The sequence below is a fragment of the Octodon degus genome, unplaced genomic scaffold, assembly GCF_000260255.1.
Source record: "Octodon degus isolate 3935 unplaced genomic scaffold, OctDeg1.0 scaffold00079, whole genome shotgun sequence".
NCBI classification, from domain to species: Eukaryota; Metazoa; Chordata; class Mammalia; order Rodentia; family Octodontidae; genus Octodon; species Octodon degus.
The window spans coordinates 7,767,574-7,780,812 of record NW_004524655.1 but is presented as its reverse complement, the minus strand read 5'-3'; the positions used below and the strand labels follow the sequence as shown (position 1 = coordinate 7,780,812).

At 43.4% G+C, this 13,239-nt stretch overlaps 1 protein-coding gene across 1 annotated transcript in view; it reads right to left on the bottom strand.

Annotated features, from left to right (window-relative positions):
- The window catches only part of Coro1c (coronin 1C), an 87,806-nt gene extending 75,154 nt beyond the window's left edge, over positions 1-12,652 (bottom strand). The window contains exon 1 of the mRNA XM_023720924.1: positions 12,506-12,652. The gene's annotated coding sequence lies outside the window, so the exon portion shown is untranslated. The remainder of the gene's footprint in view (positions 1-12,505) is intronic.
- Between the last annotated feature and the right edge of the window lie 587 nt (positions 12,653-13,239).

Below are 13,239 nucleotides of genomic sequence, written 5' to 3'. Positions count from 1 at the left end.
TAAGCTTGCCATAATTAAAACTGTGAATAAAAATTTTTAGTTAGACAAAAAAAAAAAAATCAATCCCTAATGCTTATTACACTTAGCATCCTTAACTGTTCAAGTCAGAAGATTTCATGGATACCTGGCAGTTCCTTCACAGAGGCAATAACAAAAAGAAGTGGGTTATTTTTCCATTGTTTGACAAAATAAGCTTTTTGGGGCCGGAGCAATGGCTCAGTAGAATAAGCACTTCCCTGGCAAGCGCAAGGGCCTGAGTTCAAACCCAGGTTTGGGGGGGGGGGAGAGAAGGAGGCTTTTTGGTCAACATTTGTAAAGAAATGTAGAAATTAAGCCTCCTCTCCAACTACAACCTTTTCCAACTTACAACTTAATCTGCCTTAGTCCACCTCTCAATCACAGAAACCAAGTCACTACCTGTCAAACCATGGATTCCCAAGTGACAAAAAGAAAAAAAGACGCTTCCCTGGCAAGCACAAGGGCCTGAGTTCAAGCCCCGGTTCCTCAAAAAAAAAAAAAAAAGAAAGAAAGAAAAAAGAAAAAAGACCAGCGAGATCCAGTAATTCACACCTATCTACAATCCCAGCTGCTGGGAGGTTGAGAAAGGAAGATATGAAGTTCAAGGCCAATCTGGACAACTTAGTGATATCCTTTCTCAAAATGCATAAAAAATGTTGGAGTATAGTCCAATGGAGGGGTAGCCTAACAGGTAGGAGCCCCTAGGTTTAATCCTCAATACACACAAAGGATCATGAGTATTTTAACCCAAAGAACCTGTCAAGGGCATGCAGGGCTCTTTCCTGATTTCAGGTATCACAGCTAACCTTGCATAACACAGTCGAACCCCACATGCCTTCACCCAACTTTCCCCTTGAAACCTTGTTACACTGACTGCAAAGTTTTTGAGATAATGTGAATCACTGAGGAATTTCTTTTTAAAAAACTAATACTATATCTCTAAAAGGGTTAAAAGACATGAGTAAGACAATATACAGACCAGTCATCCTAATACTGAATAGCTGATAGTCTAGTAATAACTATCAGGCATTTGAGTCATTTGCTTGGCTACTACTATTTATTTATTTAATGTATTTGGTACAGGGTCTTGCTATGCAGCTCAGACTCATAGTGATCCTCCTGTTTGCAGCCTCCACAGCCCTGGGATTCCAGGAGTGTGCCACTAGGGCTAGCATTGGTGGCCAGGCCAGCTCAGCACACCTGGGGGATGGGCTGGTGCAGCATGTGTTGCCAGAGATCAAACCAGTCCCTGAGCTTGCCAGGCAGGTGCTTAGGGCACTGAGCTATCTCTGTGGCCTGGCTACTACTATTTAAAGGCAGTGAACAAGCAAATAGGAACTTCAAAGTAAGAGAGAAATGAAGGAAGAAGAGGAACTCCGACGATTAGTGCAGACCTGGAGGACCGCTGTAGCAGAACTCTGGTTGCCACATGGCCCACACAGAGGCACTTAGGGATTAAAGCATAGGTTTTTTTCTTTCACATGATTCTTACCTCCCAAGATTCAAACATTAACAATTTTTTTAACTATTCTATAAATTAAACAAATTCTTTTGATTGAGGATGGGCACCTATAATGCTGAATCTAAATTTAAAAGAAAAAAAGAAAAAACATAAATCAAATAACAAGTTCTAAGTTGTGTTCTAAGTCTCTAGAACACAACTCTGTCCCAAGTTGAAACCAAATGTACATATTACCTCCAAAAACTCACAAGAGCTCTCAATCACTGTCTTTCAGAGGACCCCATCACTACCCACAAATGAAAGTATAGTTCAGCCCAATGCATTCAAGACATCTCTATACCATAGTAAGAATAAACTTGCAGTCTCAGGGTTTTTGTGGTTTTTTTTTTTTTTAAAGACCTCTGAGGAGTAGGAAAATAGCTAACTGGCACAAGTGCTTGACTGACAAGCACAAGGTCCTGAGTTTGATTCCCCGTACAAAAAAAAAAAAGACTCTAACTTACCTTCTCCTGTGATAACACTATAAGCAGTAGTAGCAGAGATGAGAGAACCTAAACAACAGTCACTGTTTCTAAAGCAGACAGTATATATCTTATTAATTATCACCCCAAAGAATTGTGGCCATCCCTTGCTAGCTTTAGCCTCTCTTGCTTGCAATGAAAAACTAGGATGACAATGTTAAACTAAAGGTACATGAAATTAATGCAGCATCTATTTTATAAAGAAATTAGTCCCCAAATCTTTGTTTAATGGGATGATAGTTAAGTTCACAAGTGTTCCTGAGTCAACATGAGGCCAACAAGTAAGCTTTTACTTTGGCAAATCAGTCTCAATTCTTTAAGTTCCTAAAAATGAAAGGAATTAGAATCTTTAACTAGAAAAGAATGCTTGACCATTATTAAAAAGAATTCAAGTATCTTTCATGTGAAGTAGGCAAACGATTAAACATTTGTCATAAGGAGGAGGTGCTTGTGCCCCTTCAATGTTAACAGTAAAAAACAGCCCAAAGCCTTCAGTCTTGTGTATCCCAGATGAAGACCTCAGCAGTCATTGATAGATAAGGAGACCACAGAGCAAGAAAGGTTCAAGAAAGGAGCAAGGGCTGGCCAGATAGCTCAGCAGACTAAAATGCCTGCTTAGGCAGAGAGGAGTGGCCAGGGCTCAATCCCTGGAGTACGGTGTCAGTCCTCACTCTGCCCCTGGGCAACTGAGACTGGGTGTGGTGACGCACACCTGTAATCCCAGTGCTTAGGAGGCTGAAAACAGGAGAATCACTGTGATTCTGATGTACGTAGTGAGACCCTGTAGCCTCTGCACTAAATATATGAAATGAAAAAAAAATTTTTTTAAAGAAAGGCTCTTATGAAAAAATACCCTGTGGCCAGGCAGAGTCTCTGTCTTTCTTACCCAGAGACAGAATGACCACACTGTGAAACAATGATCAACTTCTGTTAATCCTAAATGATTTTATTATGCTTATTAGAATGTGTGTAGTTCCAGTACTTGTGTTATTCTTGTCCAAATTTAGAGTTTCATGAACAGATGGCCCACTGGTAAGGATTTTTCTAGTATGATACAATACTACAAGGGCACCTTTGCAACATTAATTGGTCTCTAAAACACTCAAGACCAATCTTCATGGACACCACTTACTAATGGCCAGATTACAAAAAATGAGGAGATAGTTGGTTTTGGTAATCTCAGCACTCTGTGAGGCTCAGGTAGAAGATTGTAAGTTCTAGCCCAGCCAGGACAATTTAGTAAGTCCCTGTTTCAAAATGAAAAAAATTAAAAGGGACAAGGCTGTAACTCAGGAAGGTCCTGGGTTCAATTCCCAATATGGGGGTGGGGAAGATAGTTCAAGGGAATAAAAGATAATTAATACATTACTTTCAAGGAACTGTATGTTAAACTAGAATGTCAAAATTGACTGTAATGGCATACATTTGAGGATAGCCTGGTCTAACTAATTAGTTCAAGACCAGCCTGAATGCACAGTGAAGCCCTCTCAAAAAGACAAAAAAAAAATCAGAACAGATCTTCCCAGTTTAACATAAACACAATCTGAATGCATGGGAAAGAACAACATGGGTAGTGGTATCAGCTGTAAACTGAAGAGATAAAGACTGAAAGTAGTGTCTTTGTAGACCTGTTAAAAGGTCATGGCAAAGGCTGGGGAGATAGCTCAGCAGTTAAAGCGCCTGCCTGGAAAACACAAGGTCCCAAGTTCAATCCCTGGTACTACATGCCATGCTGGCCCTGGAACCCTGGGCATACCCTGTGCCCCCCCACCCAGCACTGGAGAGGCTGAGACAGGAGGATCACTATGAGTTTGAACTGTGTAGTAAAACCCTGTATAAAAAGAAAAAAAGAAAGAAAAAGAAAAAAAAGAATCATGGGGGAAAAGACAAGAGAATGGAACTGCTGCACTGAGTTAAATGCTAAAAAGCGGAAAGCTATGACTGGGCCACACTGTAAAAAATTTTTAAACCTGGATCATATTATTAAATCCACCCTATGAACTAAAAAAGTAACGTACACTGCACATAAGATGAAGTGGGTGCAACTAGGCAAAAGGACAGACAGACAGTTATGTTCCTGATCTCGGGCAAGGGCCTCACACTCATGTGACCATAGACCACCTCATCGATAAAACCAGAAGATGGGATCTGTGCTTGCTGCTCTGCCTGCGAGTCAGTTACTAGGGAGCTCAAGCCCAGGCAGCTGCGTGTGTAAAGGTATAGAGCCAAAACTCATACATTAAAAGTAAGGATCTCTGGACCTGAGAAATAGTCTCTCAAATCTTCCAAATGTATACATAGTCCTATAATGGCAAACCTATGGCATGGGTGCTGCAGGCGACTTTTGTATCCCTGAAAGCTCTAAAAGCTTTGCTATCTATCACTGATAGTCTTTTAAAGGTGTCGATATACTGGTGCTAAGGGGCCAGGGAGATGGTTCAGTGGAATAAGCGCTTCCCTGGCAAGCGCAAGGGCCTGAGTTCAATCCCCGGTTCCGCAAAAAAAAAAAAAAAAAAAAAAAAAAATTACACTTGTGCTAAGTATGATCCTTCATTTATTTTGCTTTGTTTTGATCTTTGAGACTCTTTATATAGTGTAGGCTGGTCTTAAACTTGCTATGTAACCCAAGCTGGTCTCCAGCTTATGATCTTCTGGCCCTGGTTTCCCAAGTGCAAGAAGCACTGGCATATACCCCATAGGTAGATTAATATTTTAAGTAAATAATTACATGCCTAAATGCTTAAACAGAAAGTATTGTGGGGGCCAGGGAGATAGCTCGGAGGTCTAAGCACCTGCTAGGCAAACACAAGGACCCAGGTTCGATCCCTGATACTGCATGTGGTGCTAGCCCTAGAACCCCAGGTGTGCTGAGCCAGTACCAAGTCCAGGTATGGTGGCAAATGTCTATAATTCCAGTTCTGAAGAGGCTGAAAACATGAAGATCACTATGAGTCCAAGCTGCATAGTGAGACCCTGTACCAAATACATTAAAAAAAAAAAAAAAAGATTCAAATTAACAGGCCTAGGGCCAGCCTGATAGCTCAGTGGACTAAAGCGCCTGCTTCGGCAGAGCACAATGGCTGGGGTTTGAACCCCAGCTTGCGGTGCTGGCTCCACCAGTGGAGCATGCTGAGACAACTGATTGAGACTGGGCATGATGGCGCATGCCTGTAATTCTAGCACTTGAGAGGCTGAAAACAGGAGAATCACTACACGTCCTATCCACATAGTGAGACCAAGTAGACCCTGTAGACCCTATCCTAAACACAGAGGGAAAAAATTAACAGGCCTAATTTAACATCCTATGAACAACAGAGGTTCTTTTGCCACACAGAATATTACACTTTATATATTATAACCAGATGATTATGAAGAGTGTATTGTAATCTCCTTCCAAAATCTGGAAAGATCAATCTTTTGCCAGAAAACAAAACTTTTTTCCTTAAAATGAAAAGACAGGCAGACAGAAAGAATATGAGGATAAGGTCTGAATAAGGAAAGTTAGTTGGAGTAAGCATTTCCAATTCTGCTAGATGCAATAATACTGCCTTGTTTTTACTACCCTGCCCTGATAAAATTGGACTTTTTTCCCTTCCTCTTAAATAACTTAACTTTGATTCAAAGTCTACAATATTCAGGTGAAAATGGGAATCCATACTTTAACAGCTTAACATCGGAAATAAAATTATTAAATTTACTCTATTTGATTTTCCACAGTCCCATTCATTAACAGATACTTAAGAAAGGCAGGGAACACTGTATTAGGCATTTTATATAATCTTTTCCTCATTTAATAATGGCAGTGACCCTGCAAGCTAGTCATCAGCATCTCCATACACTACAGAAGAGGAAAGTGAGGCTCAGAGGCGAGGAAGATGGCAAAGTCACAATCAGTTAAGAAGTAGAGCTAAAAGTAAAATCCACATTACTCTTTTTCTGAAGGCCTCCTATACCTTCAGGGCCCAGTTTCTGCTAAGCACAAAAGAAAAGACACTACATAACATATATCCATAGCTTACTCATTAGACAAAAAGAAATTTGGACTATTGTTTCTTCTTTACTATATCCTACCACTGTGGGATATAGTAAAGAAGGATTTTTTTTTTTTTTTTTTTTTTTTACTTCAGTGAATAAAAAGAAGAAAATTCACTCTAAATTGATCAACTGGTTTCTCTGGATTTTGAATTCATTTTGTGAGAAGAGAAGAGAAGATGAAAAAATATATAACCAAAGAAATAGTACCTCAAGTCAGATGCTGCCAATAGAAGCTAAAGATATCAACAGAAGAATGAAGTTTGTCCCTTTAATAAGATTCAATTCACAACCACTTTCATGAGTACACAGAGGTAACTCCCATACTGAAGGACCCAATACATAATGCGGGCTTGTATGCATTTGGTGTGGCTAAACTATACCAAACTAAATGTGTTTCCTGGCCATCTGTCCTACTAAGGAAGCCAGTAGTTCTTCATTAGTGGGAAAGAACCTGGACAAGAATGTTCTGCCCTCAGGAAAATGTCTCAAACACTCATTTTACATTCAAGCACTTTTTCTGGTAAGAGGTAGACTTGTATGCCAGAAATGCAGAAGGGAATCATGCTTGTTCTCCATGTTATTTTAATACAGGTAATAAAGATGTCAATAATCAGAGAAATGTGGTGGCGCATACCTGTATTCTCAGCACTTTGGGAAGCTGAGACAGGAGGATGGCACATTTAAGCTGAGCCTAGGCAACTCAGCAAGACCCCATCTCAAAATCAAAAAAATTAAAGCTGAGAATATAGCTCAGGGTGAAGGCCCTAGATTCAATCCCCAGTACAAAAAAAAAAACAAAAAAACAAAAAAAAGAACGAACGAACAAAAGAATAAATGAAGAAACAAAACAACAACAACAAAAAAGAACCTACTCAGTAACCTGAGGATCTTCCCAGTTAACTTCAATAAATAATCATTTACTCAGCAAATATCCAATAGGCACAGGTGACCAAACTGAACAAACAGACTCTCAGTGTGCCTTCTAAGTGAATTTCTCTGATGCTCTGCCTTCTTTGGGAAGTCAGCTTTCAATCAGGTCCAGTTTCTTGCAGGGAATAGTAGTGATGAATATGTTTCCTGAGGGCAGGCGGGAACAATGTCTGCCTGTGGGATAAGGAAGTTCTCAAGGAGGAAAACCTTGTGACCTAGATCCCAAAGGGCAACAGGATGGAATACTAATAAATGCATCAAAAGATTTAAAAGTTGACAAGGTGAAAGGAATGGATTGGAGATGACGACACAAGAAGGGAAACAGTAAAAGTCACAGCTGACTGATAGCAGAAACCACCTTGATCCACAATCAAAGAAAGAAGACTAAACTTTATTCTGTGGACAATGAGAAAGCCTGAGAAATTAGGAAGGTAACTGACTGATGAGCTCTTTTCAGTCTATAGCACATCTTAAATTAATTCAAATCTTTTCCTAACATTTGGCTTTTATTTTATAAATCATATACCTTAAAAAGTACTTTTATCTAAAGGACAGGCACATAGCTCAGTGCACTAAAGCACCTGCTTCGGCAGAGCTCAGCAGCCGGGATTCAATCCCCATTGTGAGGGCCCAGGAGATAGTTCAGTAGAATAAGTACCTGCCTGGCAAGCACAGGATCCTGAATTCAATCCCCTGTACCAAGAAAAAAAAAGAAAAAAGATATGTAGACTTGTAAAAATATTAAGCCAAAGAAAAGGTATTTGGGCAGGGGAGATAGCTCAGTAGAATAAGTGCTTGCCTGGCAAGGGCAAGGACCTCAATTCGATCCTCAGTTCCAAAAAAAAAAAAAAAAAATCCCCATTGTGCTGTGCTGGCCCCACCCCCAGAGGCATGCTGAGACAGCATTTGAGACTAGGTGTGGTAGCACACACCTATAATCCCAGTGCTTGGGAGGCTGAAAGCAGGAGAATCACTATGAGTCCGACTGTAAATGTGATAGACTCTGTACACTCTTCCTCACCCTGTCCTAAATTCATAAAAAAGGTACTTCTATCTAGAATATATAAATGACTCCACAATAAAAGTTCAATTCATTAAAAGATTAAGCATCTGAAAAACATTTCCTCAAGTAAGGTACACAAATGCCCACCAATCATATGAAATAATGTTAGCATTAACCATCTGGAAAACATGTCAAAACAGCAATGGTTACCAATTTATATGCACTCAGATCGCTAGAATCAAAAAAGACTGAGAGGGGCCAGGGAGATGGCTCAGTAGAATAAGTGCTTGCCTGGCAAGTGCAAGGGCCTGAGTTCAATCCCCGGGAAAAAAAAAAAAAAAAAAAAAAGACTGGGAATAACAAGTATTGGTGAAAATGTGAAGAAATGGGAACCTTCACACACTGTGGGTAAAAATCTACAACAGTACAGCTGCTTGGGAAAAGCAGGTAGTTCCTCCATGGCTAAACAGTGGGGAAAAAAAAAAAAGCCATACGTTCACACTTGTACACAAATGTTCATAACACCATTATTCATAAGAGTCAAAAGGGAAAAACAACCAAATGCCCATCAACTGATGAATAAGTAATAGTATACCCATACAGTGAGATATTAATCATAAATATAATGAAGTACTACACATTTTATAACATACATACATCTTGAGAACAAGCTAAATAAAAAGACGCTAGAGGGGCTGGTGAGATGGCTCAGTGGTCTAAAGCACCTACTTGGAACAAGCTTGGCAAAGCACAGGGACCACGGTTCAATCCCCCAGCACCACATGCCAGCCAGCCCCACCCCCTGGTGGGCTGAGCTGGCCACACACACACACACACACACACACACATAAATAAATAAAATTTAAAAAAAAAAAGACGCTAGACAGAATGATCACATATTGCATGACTTTACTTACACGATGTCCATAATGGGTAAATTTGAGATGGTAGATAACTGGATACTAAGACTGAGAAGGAAGAATGTAGACAGGAGATCGACAATAGGAACAGCATTTCTTTCTTAGGGTGATGAAATGTTCTAAAACTGATTATGGGAAAGAGGCTTGGATAAGGACAGAAAGTAGTGTGCTGGTGGTGAGGTGGGTTGTCCTGCCAGGCTGCTGCACCTCGGGTTGCTGACATGGAACTCAGCACTGCTGCCCTGCGGGACAAGAGGCAGAGGGACCCAAAGGCAGACCACATGGAAGTGGAGGACTCAGACTCCGAACCGTTGTGTTACGAGCTTCCAGGTCCTCGTGGTGTCGACTAAATTCGAGGGGAAGCCGCTGCTTCAGAGACACCAGCTAGTGAACAAGTGTGTAGCAGAAGAGCTCCCGCACATCCATGCCTTTGTGCAGAAAACCCTGACCCCACAGCAGTGGACTCAGCAGCATCAGAAATGAGGGATATAGGCCGGCACAGCCATTAAATTATGTATTAGGGCCATAAAAATAAAATAAAGTTGATTATGGTAACCAATAGCTATACAACTCTACAAATATACTAAAAACCACTGTACTGGGCACAATAATGAGTGAAGTGTAGGACACAGTGACACATATCTGTAATCCCAGCACTCTACGAGGCTGAGGCAGAAGGATCAAAAGTTTGAGCCCAACCTGGACAACCTAGCAAGACTCTTTCAAAAGACTAGAGGTGTAGTTCAGTGCAAAGGCCCTGGGTTCAATCCTTAGCACCACAAAAAACAAAAATAAATGAGTGAATTGTATGGCATATGAATTATACCTCAATAAAACTGCTCTAAAACAAAATAAGATCTCATTACACATTATGGAAACACAAAGTGAGTGCTAAGAAAAGAGTATACAGTAGAATCTTGTTCACTCTAAACGATCTGAACTAGGGCAATGAAAATCCAGAGAGATTCTATTACTTAACATTCTGGGTACTAGGTCACAGTGAAATATTCATGAAGAATTCCATGTTTTAATACAGAAAAAAGCAGCTTAAGGTTAAAAAGACACACTTACCAAGTACCAAAAGAGTTTTCACAACTCCAGGTTAGGCTAACACAGGTAATTTATTAGATAGAAAAATAAGTTCAGGAGGTTTTATCACATGGATTTGTACTCTGAACGTAAAAATGACATTCATATTTATTATTACTCTAGCCCTGAAAAAGAGGTCAAAGGTAAAATATAGTCTGCTTAATAATAACTTTTAAAAGCAAGTTTGTGGCTAATAAAATTATTAAGAAATGAATATTCTGTCATCATAAAGCAATGATTTCCACATTCCCACTTATAAGAAATAATAATCTTGTATTTTGAACATTTCATCTCAGAGACATTACAGTGACTCTTCTCATGGTTGGAGTGGATCCCAGGAGTGACATATGTGTCAAACATAAAACTTATATCAAAATAAAAAACCTATTTAGAAAATGCTATTCATCAAATCCAAGTCTAATTTGAAACTAGACAGAAATGAAACACATAAATGCTCATTAACACAATTTGCAAAGTAACAATTGTGAAGAATTCTATATTGTGTGTAATATGTGTCTGTTAAAATTGACCAGGTTTTAACGTACCACCCACTAGCAATCTAAAATACAAGAAGCTACTTTCTGGCTTTGCCAAAAAGGTGTGTGTCTGACCATATTTACACTAAATCTTTGTTTAATTCTCTGTACACATGATTATCATCTACAAGACACTGTACTTCCAAGCCTAACATACAACAGGGTTGTTGTTTTTTTTAACTCCCCCCCCCCATTTATTTATGCACTCTTTCAGATCTAATGTTTAATGTTAGGCTTCTTCAAACATGACTATGAAACATACCTCCAAGCCCTAGCCCCCTGGAAAGTTTTCTTAAATCAGTTTTCTGAAATGTACAGAATCAAGTCCAAAGTAGTTTACCCATTTCTTCAGCTATCTACTTCCTCAGCTTTACAAGGAATGTACTAAGTGAACTTATATTATACAGATACAGTATCTTTTGCCTTCACAACTGAACAGAGGATACAAAGCAACTGCTTATACTTAATAATATTTCTGTCTATCCTAGCAGGTCCTGGTATCGGACAGAGTTCTGGTAGATTAAAAAAAAAAAAAAAAACAATGAGATCCACATTTATATACTGAGTAAGAGTCCTATAAGTACACCGTTTTAAAATGTAATCCCAGCCAGCAATGCTGTGGCCTGAGAGCTTAATAATTTTGTGACGATCTCCAAAAGTAAATGTATGCACCAGCTAAAACACAGGATTTGATTCCTTTTAAATGCCTTACAGAAAGGGAAAAAGCCTTTGTACTTTGCTATCCCGGGGGAAATGAACAACTTGCAATTTGCTTCTCACTCTGAATCCCACGTTGCAACATGTAGAGCAAGCACTTCAGACACCACAAAACAAGGGCAGCCTACATTAAGGCCAAATATAGGATGTGATTCTAAACCATGTTGCAGAAAAGCCTACATTTCCTTTTCCAGCGATCAAAACCCTTTGAACACTCCCAAAAAAGGACGGCAGGGCCAGCGCCTCCCTCCAAGAGGAAGCCCCTTTCTACTGGACTCTCCCCACAGCCAGCCACTTCCCCCTACACGTTCAAATCGCCAGAGAGGCCGGGGGCTGCCGTGCGTGCGCCTGTGGGGACAGGCAGGAGAGCCTGGTTCCCGCATTTCCACCCTCCGCGTCTGATCTCATCCTCAGTCATTTCGGCGCAGCAGAGCCCCACCTGCACCTCGCTCCTGTCCATTGCATCCTTCGCTAGCTGCCCCGCTATTAGGCGAGCACTTCTCTGAATCACCCAGTTCATTCGAACACCCCAGACCCCGCAGCGTTCCTGCTTAGTTCTTCCTCTTCCAACCCTTCGCGGGTCTCAGCGACCCCCAACTCCCTCCGCCGGGCTCAGCCTCTTTCAAAGCTCGTCCACCCACGTTACTCTAGTTTGTGCCCTGCCCCGCCCTACCTGCCCCCCCAACCCTGATCTTCGGGACCCGGTGAGGGCTCGCCCCCAACGCCAGGCTACCACTAGGCCGGGCGGCCGCCCCCGCCCTTCACGCAGGGCCCAGCTCGCCCGGGCTCCCTGGCACCAACCCACCCGCACCCCCTCGCTCCTTAGAGCGGCCCGCGCCCCTGGGCCCTGAGCCCTAGCCGCGCCTCGAAAAGCCCCTGTTCACCCAGCACCTCGCCCTACTCGAGGGCGGGTCTCCGACCCCTGAAAGCCTGGGGCAGCCGCGTCCACGCACGGCCCACGGCTCTTCACCCCGCCAGGAGGACTCCGACCCCTGGAGCCCTACCGGCGGGGACCCCGCCCCAAGTTTCGCAGGCCGACTGGCCGGTGCCCTGCCTTTCCCCGAAATCCCGAGCCTTCAGCCGCAGCCCCAGGCCCGAAGACCCCGAACACTGTGCAGGACCCGCGCTCGCGCGCCCACCTCGGCCCTCGCCCTTCACCCCGCCCTACCCCTCGCCCCGCCGGCTCCTGTCAGCCCGCGGTAGCACATGCTGAGAGAACAGGGCCGCCCGCCCGGCTCGCTCCCGAGCCGCCCCACCAGGCGCGCGCCACTCACCAGGGCCGAGATGCCTGAAGCGCTCCCGCTACCGCCGCCGCCGCCGCCGCCGCCGCCGAAGTACGCGCTACACGGCTCAGAGAAGCCTCCAACTGCTGCCGCCTCCCGCCTGGCACTGAGCGCCGTGCGGGGGAGGGGCGCGGGCAGCCGCCACCGCCCCTGCCGCCGCGCGCAGCTCCACCCCCGCGCCGCGCCGCGCCCAACCAGGGAGGCAGAGTCGCGGCACGCCACGCCCACTTCCGGAAGGGCCAGCCGGCTTCCCACCCTGCCTTCCACGCCTCCTCCCTAGCGCCCCCTTTGGTCGCGCCAAGGGATGCAACGAGCCGCAGAGGAAGGCGGGCCCGAGCTCAAGTCACTGGAGTGGCCGGGGCTACAACCACAGGCGCCTCCGAGCCACGCCCAGCACATTTTAGAACCTGAAATAGGGTTCCTAGAAATCTAACCACTGATCCGCTTGGCTCTGCAAGGTGAAGATCCACGGCTCCGCTGGGATTTTCCCGGAATCTCAAGCCTCGCCCAACTCATCCAAGCCCTGAAGCCAGCTTCCTGATTCCCTAAACCTGGATCCCCTCTTACTGCTTCAGAACTGGCGCCCTGAAACCCCGCCCCGACTTCCAGAAGCCCTAGGATCCGTTATCCTATCTGCCGCAACTCCAGCGTTGGCCACTCCCCGCCTAAAATGATCTGCCTGTCGGCCCTGCCCAGAAGTCTCGAATCTCCGCCTCTAGCGTCCA